The 9,636-nt window shown below is 38.1% G+C and overlaps 1 pseudogene; it reads right to left on the bottom strand.

Moving 5' to 3' along the window:
* Positions 1-8,308: 8,308 nt before the first annotated feature.
* Positions 8,309-8,785, bottom strand: LOC131761165 (synaptosomal-associated protein 23 pseudogene; annotated as a pseudogene).
* Between the last annotated feature and the right edge of the window lie 851 nt (positions 8,786-9,636).

The following is a 9,636-nucleotide window of genomic DNA, read 5'->3' as shown; positions in this document are numbered from 1 at the left end:
TTAGCTCCTTGTTAGACTAAGGCTGGGAATCATCATGTTCTTTCACATTTCAAAATAGACCAGGATAGTGTTGGATACAGACAAGAAAATTCCCAAGTTGCTGAAAATTACCTTTCTGTTTTAAGTAAATAAACCCTGGAATCATCTATGGTTTTAAGAGGCAAGAAAATATACTGCATGTACAAAAATTAGAAAATTAAAGCAACAAGAAAATACTATGCAGTGGAGGCAATGGGCAAAATTCAGACCAATGTGCCCATTTAGGCACTCCTAATGAAAGGAAGGAGGAAGAGGAGGGTGGATATAGGGAAGGTGGTATCTACTTCCTGCTGACCCAAGGAGTGCTCTTGAGTTTAGGTCTCAAGCTCCCTTGGGAGATGAAGAAGAGATCCTGAGTCCTTGGGTCATTTGGTAACAATGACCTGGGACCACTCCTTTCCCCTGAACCCCCAATGTCTATTAGATGAAATTGTCCTTCTGGCTAACTCTTCAGTGATGTGTAACTCACCTTCTTTTCTTTGTCTTGTTCTTTGTTTTTATTCTGGACACTTACTGTTCTATCTGTCTAACTCACCTTCTTTTCTTGGTCTTGTTCTTTGTTTTTATTCTGGACACACTGTTCTACCTGTCCAGTGTTCTCTTTTGGGGAGACACTTTCTACCCTGTTCATCTCTGCAGTGCCTTCCATCCACATGATCTCTGCAGAAGGTGTCATATTCTTAGCTGACGAACTCCTGGTTGATTCATCAGGGATGAGCTTCTGACCTAGGTTTGGATGATCAGGATTCTTCCCTAGGAATCTAAAATGAGACTAAAATGTTTCAGTTCCCCACTCCCATCTGATTCATCTCATGAACAAAAGACATAATCTTAGGTACCCACATTCATTGAAGGAACAAAAAAGCCATCCCACCCAGGAGGATAAGAATAAAGTACACACATATAGGGAAGCAGAGAAAAGAGAAACAATCTCTTTTTGTTTATTTTAGAAAATTCAAGTTGTATTTCTGTAATGTTATTTTGAGAAGACATATATCTTATACCAAGATTGTAGTCACATGTCCATTGAGCTCTCTCCCTTGTAGGGAGAGAGTATTCACTTTGTTTAAAACTTAAACTGTGTTCTTTTCATCTAAATATTCAAGCCAGGTTCACGTAGAAGCACACCCTTTTCTTTACTGCCGTTGAGATGTTACATAGATTCATACATGGAAGGACAAAGCTCTCAGAGAAGGATTTTTAGACAAATGCCACAGTTCCCAATGAGAGAGATCATCTTAAAAAAAACACTGGAGATCAAGTCTCTTGGCCTCAGTCAAGTCTTGCCTGCCTGTCCTTGCCAACCTATATGATATATATTTGACATATCATATAACTAAGAAATCAGTTTTGTTGTTTAACAGCTAAGATTTTTGGAGTTTTTCTACCACAGCGTAACCTTATCTGACCTCACTGGCATGAATATTTATCTAGTTTTTATACCCTTTTTACTTTTACTTACATGGAACTTATTTTATTGATGTTTTATATGAGAATATAAATAAAAGTAAATCTGCATTTCATCACCACATAATTGTACAATGTAATGTTGATTGGTTTTATCTATATCTATATTTATATCTATATCTATATATTTATCTGTATCTATCTATATCAAGAAGAGTAGCAGGGAATTATGTTGAGATTTTTAGTAACTTTAGTAAACTTTAAAAAAGTAAACTTTTTTTAGTAACTTTAGTAAACATAAGAACTATTCTTTGAGGGGAAGCAAGAATGGGAGTGAAAAACTGGAAGCTGCACTCAACTGCAAGAAATACTAGCCCCAGAACAATTAAGGTTATGTGTATATCTATATATATATATTAAAAGGTTATATATATGGGAAATATAGATATTATTAATATAATATACATAATATAGAATAATTTATATAATAATATTGTATAATAATTTAAAAGATAATTTAATGTAATATTAATATTTCATAATATATAATAATTTACTATAATATTAATGTAGTATATATATAAAGGTTTTATATATATATATATATATATTTCCCTCTCATAAAAAACCAAAGGGACAGCACTTTGTGGGTGTAGCACCTCTATGATATGATTTTAAGAGTCTTCTTAACAACTCCTCTATGAGCTCAAGAACAAAACAAAAAATCCCCACTCATTTTTGCTCTAACTCTCATATGCATATATGTATACATCCCTGATCTACAAATCTTGTAGCTCAAGATCCTGCTAGTTATTACATTGAACTGTTATATTTTATTTCATTTGGTGCTCCATCAATTACACTCTTTCACATTTTCTCCCAACTTCCATCAGAAGTGCACACATACTTTGTTCATGGATCAAACACTGTTGATACCACTTTCATGGACATAGGAAGGTTTACACGAACCTTCCTCTTCAGGGATTTCCATGCAGAGGCTGCATTGATAAGGAATGCATATTATCAAGGAACACTTGGCTCTGGACAAGATGGTAACAGCCATGTTATGAGATAAAAGGAAAGAACTCTGAATTTGGAAGCAGGTCAGAGTGTTATATGACACTGGTGGCTGCATTTTGATATGTGTATGTACTTGGCTGGATAAAATGTTGAAAGAGAGGGAAACAATTTGACCCACACAAGTTGCCTATATACTCCTGACCATAAATAAGTTCTTATAACTTAGTTTGTATCAGAAAGCAACCTCCACAACATTAACATTGGTCACGGTCAGGTAGCATAACAAAAAGATGAAATCAGGATATTGGAAACATTAAAAAAAACATGGAGCTGCTTATTTCATGAAATGTTGGGAAATTACAAGTTTTTTAAAAATGGCTTTATTGAGGCTACAAGTGTTATGTTAGACCTCATAATAAGGTCTGCTATGAGGTGAATATTTTTATAACTGACAAATTTGAGGAGAAACCGGCAGGAAGGGTGGGGGGAGGCTGCTTTAGTGAGGGGTCCAGTCACACCAGCACCGCGTAACAGAGAAAAGCAGTGCACAGCCATTCTGTACTCCACAGAGAGACCGAGAGAGGGAGAAATAGAGTATACACATCAACGAAAATGCAACAAATTCGTAGAATAAACCGGAGTCTGGAAAGTAATAGTAAATACGGTGTGAAAATATGAATGAAACTTACTGTTAAGATTCCTGGGAAAATCACAGAAACCCCTCAGGGGACCTTAAGCTCTGATGTGTAAAACAGCAACTATATGCTCAAAGTACCAAAACAAATTGTCAACTTATCACTTCAGAAGTCCATCAGATCAAAAGGAAAATTCAACACTGGGAGAAAAATGAGACAGAAATTCTAATTTACTTGACAGATAAGGAGGATCACTTTAAATCACCATGTGGATAACAGGATTTTAAAATGGGCCAAACAGGCTAGAGAACATCTCAGTAGGAGAAAAATGCCCCAATACACTATCTTATCTATCTTATATAAGCAAGCTCTGGAAACTTTTTAAAAATAATAATTTTCTTGAAGTATAACTAACCATAATGGGTTGAATAGTGTCCCCTCAAAATTCATGTCCTCCCAGAACCTCAGAATGTGACGTAGTTGGCAGTGGGGTATTTGCAGATGTAATTAAGGTAAGGATTATGATGAGATCCTATTAGATGAGAGTGGTCTCTAAATAAAATTAGATTGTCCTTATAAGAAACAGAAAAGAACACACACAGAGATGCAAAGGAGAACACCATGTGGAGACAGAGGCAGAGATTTGAGTGATCAATCCAGGAAATGCCAAGGATTGCCAGCGACCACCAGAAACTAGGGGAAAGGTATGGAACACATAGTCCCTCAGAGCCTCCAGAAGGAACTAACCTTGCCCAAACCTTGACTTTTTGACTTCTGGCCTTCAAAAATTGTAGAGAGAAAACAATTCTGTTGTTTTCAGCCACCAAGTTTGTGAAAATTTGTTTTGGCAGCCGCTAGGAAACTAATACAGATTCTGGCACTGGGAACTAAGGTGCCATAGTAACAGATACCTAAAAATGTGGCAGTGGCTTTGAATTTAGGTAATGAGTAAAGGCTAGGAGAATTTAGAGGTTGGTGATTGGAAAATCCTAGATCATCTTGATGAGAAAGTAGAAATATTATGTTAAAGGTGATTCTGATGAGAGCTCAGAGAGACGTCAAAAGCATTGTAAGGAAAGCATCTCATCATGAACATCCTATTGTTCATGAATAGAACCTTGATATAAATATCAATATAATTATAAATATAAATCTCTCTGGTGAGACTTTAAAAGGAAACGAGGAACATACTATTGGAAATTGGAGAAAAGGTAATTTTTGTTATAAAGTGGCAGAAAACTTGGCTAAATTGTGGTCTTTCATTCTGGGTGGAAAATAGAACTTACATGCAATAAACTTGAATATGGAGCTGAAGAGACTTCCAAGCAAAGCTCCTTCCTGCTGATAGTAAAATGCCCGAGGAAAGAGAGAAATTGAACAAGGAGCTACTAGGCAAATAGGAACCAGACCTTGATTATTTGGAAGGTTTCAAGCCAATCCAGATTACAAAGTATGAAGAAATGAGGAAATTCATTTTTGGGAGGAAGTGTGCTGGGGAGAGAGGGCCAAGGTGTGGCTGGAAAACATGTTGCAGAAGAGATTATGTAGGTGACTCCTGGGTCCGCTCAACCATCTCAGCAGAAGCGTGGAATAGAGATGGAGTTATACGGGGAGATTCAGTGAAGAACTCTTTTGCCTAATGGAGTAGACCCCCTTGACACACACCAAAGACCAATGGGGTTTTTGAGAATGCTACATCAGCAGAAACACTGCCAGCTTGGACTGAAGGGAACAGAGACAGGAAGTAATGAAGGGAGGCTATTAAACTCCTGAGATTTTATGAACAGGACGTGGGACTGATAGAACTACCGGGCTACAAACATGCGCTGCCCTTCAGGAAAAAGGATGAACAGTTCCAAAGGCAGAGTGTGGGCATGGAAGTAGAGCCCAGAGACACAGGCTTAGGGCCAGGGGCCAACAAGGCCACCACCATGGACCCAAAGGACAGGACATCAAGCCACAGAGAATCTTCTTTGAAACCTAATGGGATTTGTCCTGCTGGGCTTAGAGTTGCTTGGTGACCCTTTTCCATTCCTAGATGAAAATGAGAATGTCTATTCTGTACCTGTACCACCACTCTATTCTGGAGGAGAAAGTGTTGCCAAGTCTAAGACCATACTGCTCGCTGCACAACAGGCCAGTAATCAAGAGACGAGTTGTAGGGACAAGGAATAATGACTTTATTTGGAAAGCCAGCAGACCGAGAAGATGGTGGGCTTGTGCCCCAAAGAACCATCTTGCCTGAGTTAGAATTCAGGCTCCTTTTATACTAAAAGAGGAGGGAGTAAAGTCAAACACTTCCTAGTTTCCATCGGCCTCTGGAGGGGGGGTGTTAATATTTTCCTCCTTGCAGTCATTCACAGGTGGGTCTGATCAGGATGTTTCCTCTGAGCTAAACAAAGGTATTTTAACTTAATGCTCATTACCTGGAAAGCAGCGTTCCCAGAGATGGGCCATGATGTATAATTTAAGCTTATAGGCAACACCCTTTAGTGATTAACTTGTAACAGAGTACAAAAGGTTTTTCCATGTTACAAAAGGTTGTTTTTTAGTTTCATAGGTCCACAGATGGGGAGACAGTTTTTCCAGGCATGAACCATATTACCCAGAGTCTCACCCATGCCTGATTTAGGTGATGAGATTTGGGACCTTTCATGTTGATGATATTTAGGTGGGAGTTTGAGCTTAGAGTTGATGTTGGAATGGGTTAAGGTTTTGGGGGATATTAGAATGGGGTGAACATACTGGGCACATGAGAGGGATGTGAATGTTTCCCATCAGATAGGAGCCGTCACTCTTTATTGCTCCTTTATTCAGTTTTACTAAATTTTTTTGTTTATTTTTCATGTGAACTTTTGAATTGGCTTGACTAAAGCACCTCACCACTCACCAAAACAAAAATGAAAACCAAAACTGTTGTTATTTTAATTGGGATCACATTAAATGTATACATTAATTTAGGAATAACTAATATCTTTTTTTTTTTTTTTTTTTTTGCGGTATGCGGGCCTCTCACTGTTGTGGCCTCTCCCGTTGCGGAGCACAGGCTCCGGATGCGCAGGCCCAGCGGCCATGGCTCACGGGCTTAGTTGCTCCGCGGCATGTGGGATCCTCCCGGACCAGGGCACGAACCCATGTCCCCTGCATCGGCAGGCAGACTCCCAACCACTGCGCCACCAGGGAAGCCCACTAATATCTTAATGATACTAGGTCTACTTACAACCTATTGTTTAAGACATATTTACCTGGCTAATTTATTATTGATTCCCTCTTCTCTTCTGTCCATACTTCTTTCTTTCTTTCTTTTTTTCTTTCTTTTGATTTATGGATCTTCGCTTTATTCAGTTTGTCAAATAAGAGTTGACAAAATGACTGCTTTCCACCTCCCAAAAAGTAGTCACAGAAGCACATCGCTTATTTGAAAAAACAGTTTCCTAAATTACAAAATTTAATTGTAAGGATCAAACAGTGGTTATTGGTCAAACCAATCGACATCAATAGCTTTGAGTTTGTCAAATAAGAGTTGACAAAATGACTGCTTGCCACCTCCCCAAAAGTAGTCACAGAAGCACATCGCTTATTTGAAAAAACAGTTTCCTAAATTACAAAATTTAATTGTAAGGATCAAACAGTGGTTATTGGTCAAACCAATCGACATCAATAGCTTTGAAGCGTGCAGAAGCTAGTTTGACAAATACCAATCAAATTCTTATAACACTGTTCAAGATCTAAACAAATGTGATTCTGGAAGTTGAATACAAAAGGCTAAGAGAATGATAGTGCAGTCATCAATAAGTAAACCAAAGACATAATTTTCTAAATCATTTTCAGTAAAACAGAATAAATTCTAGTTTTAAAAAAGTTTAAAGCTACATAAAACTCAAAGTAATCTAACCATTTTCTACCTGAGATCGAAACAAGTTTCTTTTTTCCTATCTAAACATAATTCTTGGCATTGAGGTAAGTCTGAATTCAGGTGATGTACTTTGTCAAACTTTTCAAAAAAATTTTCAGCCCTGCTGTAGAGAGAAATTCTCATATTATATATACATATTTACATATCTTTTCTTCAAAGACTAATGACACATTTATGAGGTTAATAGGCCTGTAATGGGACCATGACACTATTTTTTAAAATTAATTTATTTATTTTGGCTGCATTGGGTCTTCATTGCTACGTGCAGGCTTTCTCTAGTTGTGGTGAGCGGGGGCTACTCTTCATTGCAGTGTGCGGGCTTCTCATTGCGGTGGCTTCTCTTGTTGCAGAGCACGGGCTCTAGGTGCGCAGGTTTCAGTAGTTGTGGTGCATGGGCTCAGTAGCTGTGTCTCGTGGGCTCTACAGTAAGGCTCAGTAGTTGTGGCTCACGGGCTTAGTTGCTCCACGGCATGTGGGATCTTCCCGGACCAGGGCTCAAACCCGTGTCCCCTGCTTTGGCAGGTGGATTCTTAACCACTGTGCCACCAGGAAAGTCTAAATGATGGTACTAATAATATGAAAATAAAAGCCATTCATTTATACCATGTGTTCCTATATGGTGCAAAATGAAATGGGATCATAGAATTTATGTATATAAATGGATCACCAAGAATTCAGAAATTAAGCTCATTTAAGAAAACTCATTCAATTCTTTTCTGAAGCAGAGGTTGCAAAGTGGTGATGTATAACAAAGATATTGTGTATACAGACTCCAAAACCAAGCATTGGCCTAAATTGGCAATAACTGCAACTTAAATAGAAATTAAACCCAACTAGATCTTCACTGTGGTTATGCAACTTTTGGCTTTAGGGTCTGCAGATTTTACTGAGGTAACAACCTCTTATTTCTCGCCTCTTCTCCTTGTGCCTGCCCCCAATGCCCTCAGCTTCCTTTTACATGGCTGTCTTTGACAATGCTTCCAAATTTTGAAAGCAGAAGAACCTGCTAAGTAAATGGAGATAATGAAAAATAACACCGTATATGATGTATGGAAACCAACTAAGAGTATGGACTGAGAAAGAAAATACTAGAAGGAAAGCTAAGCAGCAGTCTACCCTCAAGGGAAAAAGAGAAAATAAAAGAATAGGGGGGCTGTTACTCCTAGATCTTCTTCAACATCGTCTCCCGATTAGAAGAGTGTGGAAACAAAATTTCAAACTCTGGAAAGGTAATGACTTTGAAGGAGGAGCTAGGGCAATGAATAAATGATAAAGAAGTACAGCCGTAGCTTTAGCTGTCAATGAGTTTCTTTGCTCTGGCATTGGCATTGTCAATACGATCTTCGTTGGTGTCAGACTTTTCTGTAATCCGTTCTATTTGTCGATTTTGAGCCTCAATCTCATTGCCCATGTCCAGGGCCATGTTTTTCAGATTTCCTAGGATACTGCCCACTTGATTCAGGTTCTCTTCCATTTCATCTTCCCTGGCATCATTTATTTTACTATTACATGGGCATATACAAAGGCCACAGCACTAGTTTAGTTCTGTTAAAGTCTTCTCTGCTTCTCTCATGTCTTTGTTTATTTGGTCCATGCCTTCTTCTATGTGTTTTGGTTGTTCCCCTTGTTCACCCAGCATAGTGATAGTCTTGATTCCTGCATCCTGAAACTCAATGTCTAAACCCAGGATTCTCCTTGTACTTTCCAGAGACTTATCAGTAACCTGGTTAGCCCTCAGCTGAATTTCTTCTGCTGACAGATTATCCATGATGAATTAAAACTCTTGATAGGTGCAGAAACTGAAATGTGGATATTCAAGCAGTTCCAGCCACTCCTCTCTGGCCGCAGTAGCTTGGACACCTGCAGGCCAGACTCCCAACCATATTTCTTGAAATCCTTCTCCTTTTTATGCTTAGTCTGTTCAATTATTATCTCAGTTCTAGATATTCTAAAAGATACAAAGTAGCATCATATTCTGCTCTCAAGCTGTCTATAATTGCATAATGAAGATAAGGTATCTGCATTTATAATTCAAATCTGAGAGATAACATAGTAAGTATCCCACAAAACAGAAAAACCTTCTTTAGAATCTAAACAGCCTATAATGAAAAGCAAAGATCTCCACTCCCCTTTTCTATTTATCGGACTGTTTATTAGAGTAGTGCACCAATGGACACTGGAAAGTGGATGTGTATGAACTTTGGGATAGGCAGACCTGAATTAATTGCCTAGGGGTAAGGGCTAGGTAAGGAAACTTGAGTCAAATTCTGGAACCAGTTTTCTTGCTTTCATAATGGACATCCCCATATCTTCTTTTTAGAGCTGTTGAGAGATGAAAAGAAATACACTTTGTAACATATCTATTATATAATGCATGCCCTTTAAATCATACAGTTTCCTCTGGGACACTTCTCATCTAAATTCAATGAGCCCACTGCAAAGGACACAACCCATCCAGGAAAAATATTTAATTTAAAGGTACCCTGAAAACTGTATATCTATGTGTTATTCGTATATCCTTCTTTAAAGCTATAAAAAAAATCACTTGAAATTTCAAAACATTAAGTATCATGACTAAAAGTAAATAGAACAAAAAGGAGTTATGTTCTTCTATCAAAT

This window comes from Kogia breviceps, chromosome 8 (assembly GCF_026419965.1).
Source record: "Kogia breviceps isolate mKogBre1 chromosome 8, mKogBre1 haplotype 1, whole genome shotgun sequence".
Taxonomy (NCBI): domain Eukaryota; kingdom Metazoa; phylum Chordata; class Mammalia; order Artiodactyla; family Physeteridae; genus Kogia; species Kogia breviceps.
Note: the sequence above shows the minus strand (reverse complement) of the source record. Positions and strands in the feature narration are given on the sequence as shown.